The sequence below is a fragment of the Typopeltis vanoorti genome, chromosome 2, assembly GCF_054136105.1.
Source record: "Typopeltis vanoorti isolate ZY-2024b chromosome 2, IOZ_Tvanoo_1.0, whole genome shotgun sequence".
NCBI classification, from domain to species: domain Eukaryota; kingdom Metazoa; phylum Arthropoda; class Arachnida; order Uropygi; family Thelyphonidae; genus Typopeltis; species Typopeltis vanoorti.
In genome coordinates, this window is record NC_143550.1 from 5,922,446 (window position 1) to 5,937,894 (window position 15,449).

A 15,449-nucleotide genomic window follows, 5' to 3' on the forward strand; every position below is an offset into this window, starting at 1 on the left:
ATATATATATATATATATATGTATTCTATATATATAAAAAGTTAAGCCAAAATTTGAAATGTTTTTATGTCACATTTTTTGTCTTACCAGCTTACTGGCTTACCAGCCCAGAACTCAGGGGGTTAGGCGCAGTAGGTGCCAGGGGGGGGAGGAGCCCTCCTAGTATATATATATATTAGTGACTTGTAACAAAATATAAGTTTTACTCAGCACTAAAACTTGTAATATAGTGTTATGTTCTTGCTTATTTTCTAATTACAATTGACAAAGACCATCCGTAATGAGTTCCAGAGCACCAGTAACACCATGGTCAGCACTTATACTGTACAAAAAGAATTCCATTTACTGGGTTTCCAAGGAAGAGCAGCAGCACACAAGCCAAACATCACAACAATGAACAAGATGGCTTGTCTGGCCTAGTGCAAAGAGCATGTGAACTAAAATTGAATAGCAGAGAACAAAACTCTGGAGCGATGAATCAAAGTTCACCTGTTTCCAGTCTGATGGCAGGGTGTGGGTGAGGAGGCAGTCTGGTTAACACTTGTTACCACAGCATATCTACCCACTGTAAAATTTGGTGGTGGAGGAGTAATGGTATGGAATGCATTCAGCTTATTTGAAGTGAGACCACTGGTCATTGTTCATGGTCCATGAAAGCAGCTCACTACCTTGATGTTCTGGATAATCAGGTGTATGCATATATATATATATATATAAATATATAAGGTGATGCCCACCTTAAGTATGCCTTGTAGGAAAACTCCTTCCCTGCAGAGAGAGCTCCTTTCCTGTAGGGTTGCTGCAATGACTGCAGCAACCCTGCAGAACACACTTTCCACAAGCATTATGACAGTGATCAATGGGAATTTCGGAGCATTCTTTGTGTAGGCATCTGATGAGGTCCTGGATTGTTGTGGGGCAGACATCCCTTGACCTCACCTGATGTTCCAGTTAATCCCAGAGATCTTCAATAGGGTTCAGATCAAGGCTCTGTGGAGGACTGTCGAGTGTAGTGATGTCCATGTCCACAAACCACACAGTTACAGCAGCAGCCTTATGAAATGGTGAATTGTCTTGCTGAAAGAGTAGGAGTTCAATGTTTGTGGCACTACAAACAGAGATCTGAGTCCAAAGCAGGAAAAAGAGAATCACAGCACACATCGCCATCTCCGAATTTCATAGTTCAGGTTATGCACACTGATAAGAGATGTTCACTAGACATCCCCCACACCCATCTATCTGCTGAGTAGAGGATGTAGCATGATCTGTTGCTCCATAACCCAGCTTTTCAAGCTTCTATGTTCCATTTTGTACAAGCACTCTTTGAACCACCGAAGAAGACACTGCATGTTGGTACTGGTCATGTGAAGCTTGCATATTGTGGTCCTACCATGGAAACCCATGTTATGAGCCTCAGTTCTGAATGTTTTGTGCAGATACTTATTCCACTCAATCTGTCGAAGCAGTCGAACTCTGCCTTCAATATTTTGCCTGACAAATGGCAATTTTTACATATTATCCTTCACAGCACACTACAGTTATGTTCGGTGAGTGTGGTGGGTTGTCCACTGTGTGTGTAGCACTTACAGTTGATTCCTTGTACTTCCATCTGAGTATAGTATCACTGACTGTTGACTTGGGATGGTCCAATTTGTCAACAGTTTGCTAAACAGATAGGCCTGCAACACCTCTTTCAAACTCCGTCAGTTCCTATCTTGAAGCCATTTCACTCAGACACAGTTGCACAGACTTGGAAGTATCATATTTCTGCAATTCATACTAGTAACAAACATGCAACTCATTACATGGCATGATGCACCTTGTTCATGGGGATGTCCATTCATTATTTTTTCTAAGTAGTGTGTGTGTGTGTGTGTGTGTGTGTGTGTGTGTGTGTGTGTGTATATATGTATGTATGTATGAATGTATATATATATATATGTTTAAAATTGTTAACTGACTTAAACACCAAGAAAAAATATAAGAGATTTAATAAGGTTTCATTACTAGTTTCATCGGAAATGCCGACTGCGTCAGGTGAATACAGCACCATGGAGGAAACATCTTAAAAATATATTGTACTTTAGACAACCACAGAGTTTAGAACAAGAAGTAGTTGTGTTTGAAGTTGAGTATGAGCATTAGTTCTGGTGAGCATTAGTTTATGAAGCACTTTGATTGTGAATGATATCATGAGTATGCCAAAACTGGATTACAGCGCTATGTGTGTTGAAAAGTTTGAATTCAAACTTAACTTCAGTTTACAAATCTATTATTATAATGCAACAGTGTTTTTATGGGTTTTTTTTAATTTTTTTAAGTGTTACCACACCTGAAGAAATCGTTTTGACGAAACAAGTTGTGTGCTCCGTTAAATTAACTTGTTATCTATTTTATCGGTTTCAGTCAGTCAAAAAAAGATGAACATATCTAATCCCCAAGTCAATGTAACTAATGATTATATATATACATATATATATGTATTCCTGAGCTTTTACTCGGTTATAATGGTACATTTTAAAGAATAAATATTAATGACTTAAAACTTCATATTTTATCTCGGTTTAAGTCATTAAATATTTATTCTTTAAAATATATATATATATATATGTGTGTGTGTAGAAAGTTTTTTACCTTGGGTATAATATATGTTAAAGATACCAAGTTATTTTAAACCTGGCTTTTACTCCATTTCCCAAGTAAGCAAACAGACAAATATGTCAAGTTTGCACCTGCACGTAATGCAAGTCTAAGTGACCCGTAAAGTAGTACAAGTCAAGGCAACTCGTAAAGTAGTACAAGTCAAGGCAACTCGTTGGTAAAGTTGAAATAAGCTCTAATCACTATTCTTAATATTTACCCTTAATGCAAAGCCCATCTCCCTGAGGAGATGTATGATGCTATGCATTAAAGGCAAGGGGCCACTACCCAGACCGGTTTCGACCTTTATTGAGGTCTCATTAGTGGAAGCCAGGCTTATAAATACCAACGTTAAGTAATACAGAGCTTATAAGTATTTTACCAAAACAAGTTACCAAAAGGTGCTTTGATCTTATTAAATAAAAATCTCAGGATGAGAGATAGGTGTAGAAAGTCCAAGCTTATTTCAACTTTACCAACGAGTTGCCTTGACTTGTACTACTTTACGGGTCACTTAGACTTGCATTACGTGCAGGTGCAAACTTGACATATTTGTCTGTTTGCTTACTTGGGAAATGGAGTAAAAACTAGGTTTAAATTAGCTTGGTATCTTTAACATATCTAGGTCTACCTACTCACTGATGAGACCCCAATGAGGGTGGAAACCGGTATGGGGCGGATCTGGCTTTGAGAGGCTCCGCTTGGAGGTAGGTTTTTGCCTGTCTCTGAGTGGAGCCACCGCTGAGATTATGGCTCTGCTTGGTGGTGGGGTGAGCCTGCCACTGGGTAGAGCCAATGCTGAGAAGTTCTTCTCGGTGACAGGGTAAGCCTGTCATTGAGTGGAACAATGCTGAGTTGGGCAACCTTTCGGGATCGCCTTATTTTTAGAGCCCGCTTCACCTATACATAAAATCAAAACCGGTCTGGGTAGTGGCCCCTTGTTTTTAATGCATAGCATCATACATCTCCTCAGAGAGATGGGCTTTGCATTAAGGATAAATATTAAGACTAGTGATCAGAGCTTATTTCAACTTTACCAATGAGTTGCCTTGACTTGTACTACTTTACAGTCACTTAGACTTGCATTACGTGCAGGCGCAAACTTGACATATTTGTCTGTTTGCTTAGTTGAGAAATGGAGTAAAAATCAGGTTTAAAATAGCTTGGTATCTACCAATAATTTAAAATTTTAAATTGATATCAACACCTGAACCATAATACCGAGTATGTCCACCTTTGGCTTTGATCACTTCCTGCATCTTTTGAGAGAGGCTTTCCACCAATGTATGGCAGATATCAGCTAGAATTTGTCTCCATTCCTCCATCAAAGCAGCACTGAGTTCAGTGAGGACTCTATACAAGCTAGGGTAGTCATTTAACACTCATCTCTTCATACCATATTGGCTGCAAATTTGCAGCATGGGACATTGTCATCTTGAGAGTAACACTGGTCTGTTCCATAAAAATTCCACAGTGTAGGCAGCACCTGATTATTCAGAATATCAAGGTACTGAGATACTTTAATGGAATCACAGACAACGACCAGTGGTCCCACTCCGAACCAGCTGAATGTACCCCACACCATTACTCCACCATGAAACTTTACTGTGGGTACAATACACTGTGGTAACAAGAGTTCACCAGGCTGCCTCCACAACCTGCCATCAGACTGGAAACAGGTGAACCTAGATTCATCGCTCCAGAGTCACTGATCAATTGTACAGTTCATGTGCTCTTTGCACCAGGCCAGATGAGTCGTCTTGTTTGTTGTTGTGATGTTTGGCTTGTGTGACACTCTCTTCCATGGAAACCTTTTCATACAGTATTAGTGCTAACATGGTGTTGTTACTGGCACTTTGGAACTCATCATGGATGGTCTGTCGATTGTAGCCGGATTTTGTGCCACCATTTTTACACCTCCTGTCCCTGTCTGTTGTTTTTTGGCAGTCGCTCTGGGTGTTTTCCTGCGCTGGTGATGCCAGAACATCTCCATTTGTTAATCACATCGCCAACCATTGATTTGGAATGCTCCAACACTGAGTGGCAATAGCACATACGGACATGCCACCAGTGTGACAGTCCATGATGACACCTCTCTCGAAGTCACTGAGTTGACGTCGTGTTGCCATACCACCTGTATTCAACTGCTAAGATGAAATACTGCCTCGTACTATCTGTACACCAATTTTTATATTATTAACAAACCTGGAATATTCCATTACTTTGAATAACAGAAATGCCAGGACAATTATTATTATTATTATTATTTCCCAAGATCTCATGGAGTCAAAGACTCAACTGGGGGGTCCTTTTATCACACACACACACATCTCATCATACTGTGTCTTAAACACACTCAAACTCCTTGCAGACACCACACTCTCAGGCAAGGCATTCCAGTCATTCACAACTCTGCATGAAAAAAACCTGCTTCTCACTCCCCTACTCACACCCTCTTTATACAGTTTCCAGGGATGACCGCTGGTTCTCCCCTGATCTCCCACTATTCTCTGTAGAACATCTCCATCATTGATCTTATAACAACCCCTTACTAACTTGTAGGTTTCTATCATATCTCCCCTCTTCCTCCTCTCCACCAGACTCTGCAAATTACATCTTCTCAATCTTTCCTCATACTCAAGATTCCAGAGGTCAGAAACTACCTTAGTCAGTCGCCTGTGGACCCTTTCCAACATCTCTTCATCCTTCTGAAAACCCGGTGACCAAATCTGGGCACAATAGCCCATGTGTGGCCTAATCAAAGCCTTATACAACGGAACAAGAATCTCCCTACTTCTACAAGTCAGTGTCCTTCGCATCATTCCCAGAAGTCTTTGTGTTGTCTTCACAATTTTGGCAATGTGTCCCCTAAATTTTAGATCCTTATCCACTATCACCCCCAGATCTCTTATTTCCTCTACCTCCAACAATATATTCTCAGCAAGCATAAATTCTGCCTCCCATCTTTGTTTTCCAAATTTTAAAACCTTACATTTTGCAACATTGAACTCACATCCCCCATTTGCTTGCCCAATCACTCCATTTATTCAAGTCTTCTTGCAAGGCCACAACATCTTCACTACTCTTTATGGTTCGTCCCAACTTTGCATCATCTGCAAACAACTGAATATCTCCATCCAAATCTTCGCCAACATCATTAATATACAAGTTAAATAGTAATGGCCCTAAAACAGACCCCTGAAGTACTCCACTAGTGACTTTCCTTTTCCTGGATATCGCACCCCCATACACAACTTGTTGATACCTATCAGATAGCCAGTCTCCAATCCAATGCACTAATCTAATATCCAACCTCATCTGCTCTAGTTTGACTGTGAACTTATCATGAGGTACTCTATCAAAAGCCTTTGCGAAATCCAAGTATATTACTGTGTATCCTTCTCCTCTATCCAAGGAAGCAGTCACTTTATTGTAATAAGTAAGTAGATTACTAAAACATGACCTCACTTTAGCAAATCCATGCTGTCCATCAAAGATAATACCATTGTTGTCAATCGAATTCTGGACCCTAGTTCTCACAAGCTTTTCCAACAACTTAACCACAACACCTGACACAGAGATAGGCCTATAGTTTGATGCTTGAGTTCGATCACCTCCTTTATGAAGTGGCACAATCTTGCCCTCCTTCCACTCTTTAGGAACTTGACCGATGTGATCTCCCCATGTTTGACTGGGGCAATTTCCCTTTCTGCTTATTCATTTTAAAACCCTTTTCAATTCCAACTGTTTCCTCTTGATCCCAGGTCATCCCATTTCTTTCCTGTCAACACATGCTCTCACCTTCTCTCGGAGCATTCACCTTTCTCACGCTGTGTACCCCTGTCCACCCTGAGCCTCCCCATTTACCTGCTCCTCTTGCACACCCATTCTCTCATTTTCTATACTCGTACCACTCACTTCCCCATTCATTTCCACTTCTTCAATCTCCCCTGTCTTACTCTCCTGCTCTTCCACATCACTCCCCTCTTGATCTGATTCATTCTCTCTATTCACTTCTCTACCTTCCAGCAGCAGTCTCTCCAAGCGACTCACTCAAATGCAGTCCATCGCTCCCATACAGCTCACTTCGTCCCTCAAACTCATTCCACACATTAACAAACTGTACTCCCATCTCCTCACACATTTCAGCCAGAATATCATTCATAATAGTGTGACAGAGAGAGATTTGAGAATGATTTGGATTTGAGAGAGAACATGCTCTTTGTTCTCTCTCAAATCATTTGTACCAATTAATACAATTAACTCTTTTGCTTGCTCCCGCCTCATAACCAATGCCTCAATCACTCTACTCATTTTACCGCCTGGAAAACATACCTTGTGCATTTTATCCTCTAGCATACCTTTAATAATGGAGTCGCCATACAACGCCACTCGCTCATCTTTCGTTAACTCTTTCATGCCATCATGATTTATTTTAATAGTTTTGACCTGAATTCTCTTAATTTCATTCTGCATCCATTTCATTTCTTGCCTCATCCAATTCAATTCACTTTCCGAATCTCGCAACACATTCTCTCTATCAATTATTGGTAGATTGTGTGTGTGTGTGTGTGTGTGTGTGTGTGTGTGTGTGTGTGTGTGTGTGTGTGTGTGTGTGTGTGTGTGTGTGTGTGTGTGTGTGTGTGTGTGTGTGTGTGTGTGTGTGTGACTTTCTACAACTTTCACACACACATATATTAGATGTTCCAGTTTATAAATTATAAATTTTTCAAGTTGGCCACCGTAGTTCTCAGTTTGCTGTATTTGATTTGTTTAATGTGATTGTCTGAAACTTCGAAACAGTACAAGGACCACTGAATTATTATTATTATACAGGTATCTATATGGAGTACGAGATTCACTGGGCAACTCTTTACGAGGTAACAAAGTCACGATAACTTTCTAAAGTTCTTAAATTTCGAAATGAAATTTTTTTTTATCACTTGAACTTTTAAAAAAAAAAAAACAGTAATGGAAAATAATTATTTTTCCTTATAACTGAAAGCAGAAGCAGTAACAAAAAAACATTACTGACTTGAAATCGCTCTGGGCACATTTTTTTTTTTTTTATTTTATCCATATTAATGCTATTTTCATCATATTCAGCAATAGCGGACTTTTACATCGAAACACTGGTCCCACCAAGCTGCGCGCTTGCACAGTCCCCACAAGCCCGTGCACGAAACCTCGTCTCCCGCTCACTGACGAAATGTAACAACAACAACAACAACGTTACTGGCTTGCTGGGTGAAGCATAAAATGCTTTTTATTTTCCCCTTTATCTGTGTGGAGAAGCTTGAAGGGGGAGGTTGTGAGACTTATGCTCGCACTTTGTGAACTATGGAGTTAGCTCTGTTCAGCTGAAAGCAGGATTGCCTTGGGTCTTTTGTGTTTTTGATAGTCATGTTCACTATAACTGGAAGCTTGTCTGATTAGTGGATTGGGATGAGAATGTGCCTTGCTGAAGAACTTTTCTGCATGGTTATGAAGGAGAGAACGGATGTCAGGGGGTTCCGGTTTCTCTGTGGATCTGCGTGTTTCTTACGAACCATGGGACGTCTAAGATCATCTGCAGGCATTTGTTTTGTATCCTCTGTAGTTTCTGGATGTTAGATCTGGATGTGTGACTCCATGCCGGGGATGCATATGTGATTACTGGTCGAATTACCATCTTATATAATAACAGCTTGTTGCGTTTATCCAATTTGCTGTTGCGATTGATCAGGAGATAGAGTTGGGCTATGGTTCTGGATGTCTTTGTGCCTATGAGCTTGATATGGCTGTTGAAATTTAGCTTTTTGTCTAGCTGTACTCCAAGGTATTTGGCTTCTGTCTGCCATGGTATCTTTTTTCCGAGAAGTTCAATATCATCTTAGATGAAGGCTTTGCGTCTGGTGAACAGTATAGCTGAGCTTTTGACGGGGTTTACTTGTATCCTCCAGTCGGAGAACCATTTCTCTAGCTTTGTGATAGTATCCTGGAGACGACTGATCGCCAGGTGTGGGCGGAGAGATCTTGTCATTATGGCTGTGTCGTCAGCATATAGGGCTGTGATGGTAGTCCTCAGGTTCTGTGGAATGTCAGCCACGTAGATTGTGAAAAGTAAAGGAGCCAAAAGAGATCCCTGAGGTACTCCTGCCAGGATTTTGCACCTAGTTGAGATGGTGCCATTTATTTTTATTTGCATGGATCTGTCAATGAGGTATGATTTTATTAGACGGGTAAGGTTTGTTGGAATGTTGGCCTGAATGAGTTTATAGAGTAATCCTTGATGCCATACCTTATCAAAGGCCTTGGCAATATCCAGAAAAACTGCAGCTGTGTGAAGGTTCCAGTTGTATCCTTGAGTGATATGCTCCACTAGTCGGTGTATTTGTTGCACTGTGCCGTGCATATGGCGGAAGCCGAATTGTTCATTTGGAATTATTCCTAATTGGTCTGATTTTTCTTGTAGTCTTGAAAGGATAATTTTTTCAGCAATCTTTCCCAGGTTGGAGAGCAGGCTTATTGGACGGTAGCTTTGCGGAAGTTGCGGATTGTTTCCTGGCTTTTTTATTGGTATGATGTCTGCTGTTTTCCATGCAGAGGGGAAGTGTTGTATCCTCAATATTGCATTGGTTATGTTAACCAGGTGCATAATAGCCTTTCTAGGAAGTAATTTGATGATTCTGTTAGTAATTCCATCTGGCCCTGGAGCTTTTTTGTTGTTTAGATGTTTTATGATGTTGGTTATTTCAACTGGAGTAGTGGGGGTGATGCTGGCTGGTTTGTCTTCGGACTGATTTAAGGTACGCTTGACCTGCTGGTGGACTTTATATATGTGGGTGATGTTTATATTATCATATGACGGGCTGCATTGTTTTTCTAGGTTTTCTGCTATTGCTTCTGCTTTTTCTTTATCAGTGTGCGCCGTTCCATGAGCAGTTTGCATGGGCGGTAGGGGATTGTGTTTAGTGCGCAGAATCTTCAGAAATTTCCATATTGTGTGATCTTCTGGGTTGAGTGATGATAGTTTATTGTCCCAATCCTGGTTCCTGTGGATTTGAAGTGCTTTTCTGACTTGGTTGTTCAACTTGTTCAGAGTTTTCTTGTCCTGTGGGGCTCTTGTGTTGTGGTATCTTTTCCTGGCTTTGTTTTTTGTTCTGATGAGGTCCATTATGTTTTCTGGGAGCCGACCAGATGGGTGGTTGGTTGTGGTTTTGGTGACTGCTTCTAGTGCTTTTTTAATTTGGCTTGTTAAATTGCCTATTGCTTCATCTATGTCTTCTTTTTTGTGGATGATTGGTACAGGAGCAATGTATTCTGGTAGGATTTTAGCTAGCCTATCCCACGATATGAAGGTGTGCTGGTGGGCCAGTTGATCTTGCGTGCCAAGTTTGATCAGGATTGGGTTGTGGTCGGATGATAGTTCATTGAGCGTCTCTAGTTTGTATTGATAACTGATGTTTCTAAGGATAGCTATGTCAAGTACATCTGATCTGCCATGAGGGCTGTAATGAGTGTGCTCAGTGGGTCCTGCTACCACAACTGAGTTAAGTGTTGAATAGTTGTGTAGTATGCGACCACTTCTGTTGTTGGTGGTGCTGAACCATGCTGTGTGTTTGGCATTCAAATCACCTACTATGATGGTGGGGTCTGTGGTGCCGAGGACTGCATCCAGGTCTGTTGTCATAAGTTTTAAAAGAGGTAAACCGTGAGTAGACATAACTATACATAAAAATATAACGGAAAAACTCACGTAGAAAAATTATTTAATGGTATAATTTTCGCCCGTGTGTCACAGGCATCTTCAGTACAATTAGGCACAAAAATTAAACATTAACTGACAATTCCAAAAAGCGCCACCTAAGTAGCTGGTGTAAGATAACTAAAAAGGTCAATAACTTTCCTAAAAAAAAAAAAAAAAAAAAAAAAAAAAAAAATTAATACAATAAAAAGTTAGGAAAGATTAGCTGATTTGTAAAGTACTATCTCCCATAAAGGGGACAGACGTAAGCCGTCGGATCTGTTTAAGTTAGGAGAATGAAGTAGAGTTTCACATGCTTCTTTATAAAGGCGTTCCATGAGAAACTGACTTTTGTGAAGAACTCTTGTCTTTTTCCAATGAACTCTGTGTCTAGTGAAGATGGCATGTTCTGCAAGTCCAGACTTTTCAGGTTTAAAGTATTCAATATAAGATTGGTGTTCTTCTAGCCGAATGGAGGCAGATCTTCCCGTTTGTCCGAAATAACATAATCCACAAGAGCACGGAATCTGGTAGACACCTGGATGATTGAGATGTGGAAGCTTGTCCTTTGGAGAAGCGAGAAAGGTGGAGATTTTTCTAAAAGGTCGAAAGGCAACAAAAATATTCAGTGGTTTTAAAATTTTTGCTATACGTTCACTGATGCCTTGTATATAAGGGATGGTAATGCGCGTTATTTCCTCTGTGTTTGAAGAGGGAGACATATTAAATCTACTCAAAGTTCTTTTAATGAAGCAATTCTTATAGCCATTAGATAGAAAGGAAGAAGTTATATATCGTATTTCTTTCTGTAAAAGATCGTCTGTAGAACAAAAGGAGTGGGCCCGATGAACCAGTGTTTTAATAGTTCCTGCCTTTTGACTGGGATGGTGATGAGATTCCGCATGGATATAATGGCCTGTATGAGTCTTCTTTCTATAAACTGAGAAATGTAGGATGACATTTTTGCTGTATGGAATGGCTCTTCTGATGAACTTCAACAATTTCTCAATAAGTTAAACGCATTTCATCCTAGGATCAAGTTTACCCTAGAAGTAGAATCAAATAAGCAGTTAGCCTTTTTAGATCTTCTAATTCTTCGCCAACCAGATGGTAACCTACATTTCTCAGTTTATAGAAAGAAGACTCATACAGGCCATTATATCCATGCGGAATCTCATCACCATCCCAGTCAAAAGGCAGGAACTATTAAAACACTGGTTCATCGGGCCCACTCCTTTTGTTCTACAGACGATCTTTTACAGAAAGAAATACGATATATAACTTCTTCCTTTCTATCTAATGGCTATAAGAATTGCTTCATTAAAAGAACTTTGAGTAGATTTAATATGTCTCCCTCTTCAAACACAGAGGAAATAACGCGCATTACCATCCCTTATATACAAGGCATCAGTGAACGTATAGCAAAAATTTTAAAACCACTGAATATTTTTGTTGCCTTTCGACCTTTTAGAAAAATCTCCACCTTTCTCGCTTCTCCAAAGGACAAGCTTCCACATCTCAATCATCCAGGTGTCTACCAGATTCCGTGCTCTTGTGGATTATGTTATTTCGGACAAACGGGAAGATCTGCCTCCATTCGGCTAGAAGAACACCAATCTTATATTGAATACTTTAAACCTGAAAAGTCTGGACTTGCAGAACATGCCATCTTCACTAGACACAGAGTTCATTGGAAAAAGACAAGAGTTCTTCACAAAAGTCAGTTTCTCATGGAACGCCTTTATAAAGAAGCATGTGAAACTCTACTTCATTCTCCTAACTTAAACAGATCCGACGGCTTACGTCTGTCCCCTTTATGGGAGATAGTACTTTACAAATCAGCTAATCTTTCCTAACTTTTTATTGTATTAATTTTTTTTTTTTTTTTTTTTTTTTTTTTTTTTTTTTTTTTTTAGGAAAGTTATTGACCTTTTTAGTTATCTTACACCAGCTACTTAGGTGGCGCTTTTTGGAATTGTCAGTTAATGTTTAATTTTTGTGCCTAATTGTACTGAAGATGCCTGTGACACACGGGCGAAAATTATACCATTAAATAATTTTTCTACGTGAGTTTTTCCGTTATATTTTTATGTATAGGTCTGTTGTCAGTAGAGGATTGCTTGGTGAGTTGTAGGCAGCAAATATCTTGAGGCTTCCAGCATTGTTTGTGTGGACTTGTATTCCTGTGGTTTCCAGGTTTGTAGTCTGTGGGTTGGATATGGCATTGTGGTGGAGGTATGGTTTGATGTAGATGGCAGTGCCTCCCCCTCTGGAGCTGAGTCTATCCGTTCGGTATATTGTGTATCCTCTCACTTTTGGGTTGTTGGCAGGTCTTAGGTGGGTCTCGTTGATCAGCATTATGTCCGGGTTGTGTCTTTGTGCGAATTCCTGTAGTTCTAATGTTTTGTGGGTGAGGCCATTGGCATTCCAAGCTGCAATTAGAAGCGAGTTAGGTTTTACTTTTGTTTTATTCATAGTTGAGTTCTGTGAGTATGGAATGGGTTCCTTGCAGGAATCTCTTTGTGGAGGATGGAGTTGGGTTTGTTCTGCTGAATTCCTGCAGCATAGTGGCTAGCGAAGCAGTCAGTATTGCTGTGATGTTGGAGCCTATTTGATTGCTTTGTATTGTGTCCTTTGTCCTTTGGGCGGGCTGCTTCAGCATAGGTCTTGGTGGAAGGTTGAGCCCTTTCCTGACTTTTATGGCTTGGGTTTTGATGGTTTGATGACTGTGCAGCAGAGATGCTTTGATTGGTGGTCCAGATTGGGGGAGGTTGGACGGGTCTTGTAGTTCCGTGACTTCTGGGATGGTGGCTGCATCCTTTGTAATTTGCTGGGTGGGGACCTCCACAGTTGGCACATTTGGCTGGTGTGGTTCTTGCTTTTGTGCATGTAATGGTTTGATGCTTCTCACCACACTTCAGGCATCTGAACTCGGCTTTACAGAGTCTTTGGGCATGGCCAAACTTTTGGCAACGATGGCATTGCCCTGCTGATGCCCTTTTCCTGAGTGGCTCTGTTGATATTTTAAGTCCACAGACCGCAGTTATGTCATAAATTTGTCTTTGTGTGTTCTGTATCTCAACCAATACTAATGGCATTGGTTGTTTATCGGATCTGTACATCCGGCTGACTTTGATAGGTGTTAGGCCCTGCTGGGTAAGGTCAGCCGCGATCTCCTCGGAGGTAATGCCTTCAGTGACACCTCGCAGTACAACCTTTAGATTTCTTTCGCTGCTTAGTGCGAAGGTGTGGCACTGTAGTTTGTTGTTATCCATCATTTTTGTTATTCCTCTGTAGTCTGTGACTGTTGTTGGTTGAATTTTTACACCTTCGTCGGTGTTTTTGGCCCAGGAGTATCCAATTTGATGTTCTCTTAGGTTTCTTGCAACTGTGGTCCATTTTTCCTTTTCACGGAGAATTACCGGGGGGACATTTTCCCTTTTTTCTGGGACTATTTGTGAGGGTGTTTCGTTTTCCACATGATCATCCTCGATTCTACGTCTCTTGCCCGTCTGTTCTCCTGTGAAGACCGTCTGACTGAGGCTCTCGGGCAGGGAGATGGATGTGTCATTGATCTCTTCCACTTCGCCGTCCATATCATCGGATTCTTCCGGCTGTGTGTACAGGTTTAGAAAACCTGGCCATTCAGTATCAAATTTTTTAAGCAGTAATTTAAATAATTTTAATGCTTGTTCTTTGTTTAGATGCTCTAGATGCAGATGCAGATCAGTAATATTATCCATGTCTGTTTTATTTGTTGTTATATCTAGTAGGTAGTGATTGGAAAATTGCTTATGATCGCAATTAGAAATCCCGCAGGTCTTGAGACCTGCCAGCAGAAATTTTGTAGAGGATATTGCATATGAAAAGGATTGCCAGCAATATCGAGCGATTAGCTAAATGAACAAATCAATAGCATATGAAATTTCAGAAAATGAAGAACGCTTACCTCTAAATATATCATTTATCATTCAAAACTATCGCACTAAACTAATACGCGAGCCGCCATTTGCATTCACTTCTACCTGTTAACCACTGACGAAATGTGTTTTTGTAATCGTAGTATAAATGCAGCAGAAGACTTGTAAACCGTAGTATAATGTGTGTGTGTGTGCGAGCGTGTGTGTGTGTTATGTACAATTATATTTCCAATTGAATAAAAATATGTAACTTCTTATTTTTGTATCATCTTGTGTCATCTTGTGGCGTAAGAAATGTAAAGTATGCTATGCACTTTTTTTCGAAAACCACTATGTCTCCCCACCTCCTCTCGATCCAAACTAACATTTTTTAATGCTTCCTCCTGAACACCATAATTGCTACTCTGAAAATATCGTGACTTGCTCATTTGCTTCCCTAGTTCAGACGGAACGTTGCATCCTGTAATGTTCTTTCTAACTGCCATTACAGAGCTAGTGTCACATAAATAAATTATCTGAAACTGGATCCGTAATAGCTGTGTCACACAAATTAACGAATAATTTAAAATAACTATTTGGTCAAAATAACTATTTGGTTATCTGAGGCTACTCACTGATGAAGCCTCAAAAAAGGCTGAAACTGGTCTGGGTAGTGACCTCCCTCCATAATGTAATAACAGCATACATTTCCTAGGAAATGTGTTTTTACATTATGGAAAATACCTAAGAATACCGATCTGAACTTTCTCCACCTTTGCAACGAGTTGTCCGGTATTGTACTACGTACTAGGGACACTTGCATTAGCTCACGCTAGTGATCGCCGATACTTTATAGTTTACTATATTCGGCATGAAACTCTGATTCCAATCTTTGAGTTTCTTATTCGGTTTTAAAACAACGTGGATTTTATATCCCCTTAATTTAAAATATTTGGTTATAATTTACTTAAGGTTAATTATATACTGTATTAAAAAGTTCAAACACTGGTCCCACCAAGCTGCGCGCTTGCACAGTCTCTACAAGCCCGCGCACGAAACCTCGTCTCCCGGTCACTGACGAAATGTGTTTTTGTAATCGTAGTATTAATGCAGCAGAAGACCTGTAAACCGTAGTATAATGTGTGTGTGCATATATAATGTGTGTGTATGTGTTATGTACAATT

The 15,449-nt window shown here is 40.2% G+C and overlaps 1 protein-coding gene across 3 annotated transcripts in view; it reads right to left on the reverse strand.

The window, feature by feature from the left end:
* Window positions 1-15,020, reverse strand: part of LOC150108796 (uncharacterized) — a 478,706-nt gene extending 463,686 nt beyond the window's left edge. For all 3 annotated transcript variants that reach the window (XM_090403306.1, XM_090403304.1, XM_090403307.1), the window contains exon 1: window positions 14,901-15,020. The gene's annotated coding sequence lies outside the window, so the exon portion shown is untranslated. The remainder of the gene's footprint in view (window positions 1-14,900) is intronic.
* Window positions 15,021-15,449: the final 429 nt, after the last annotated feature.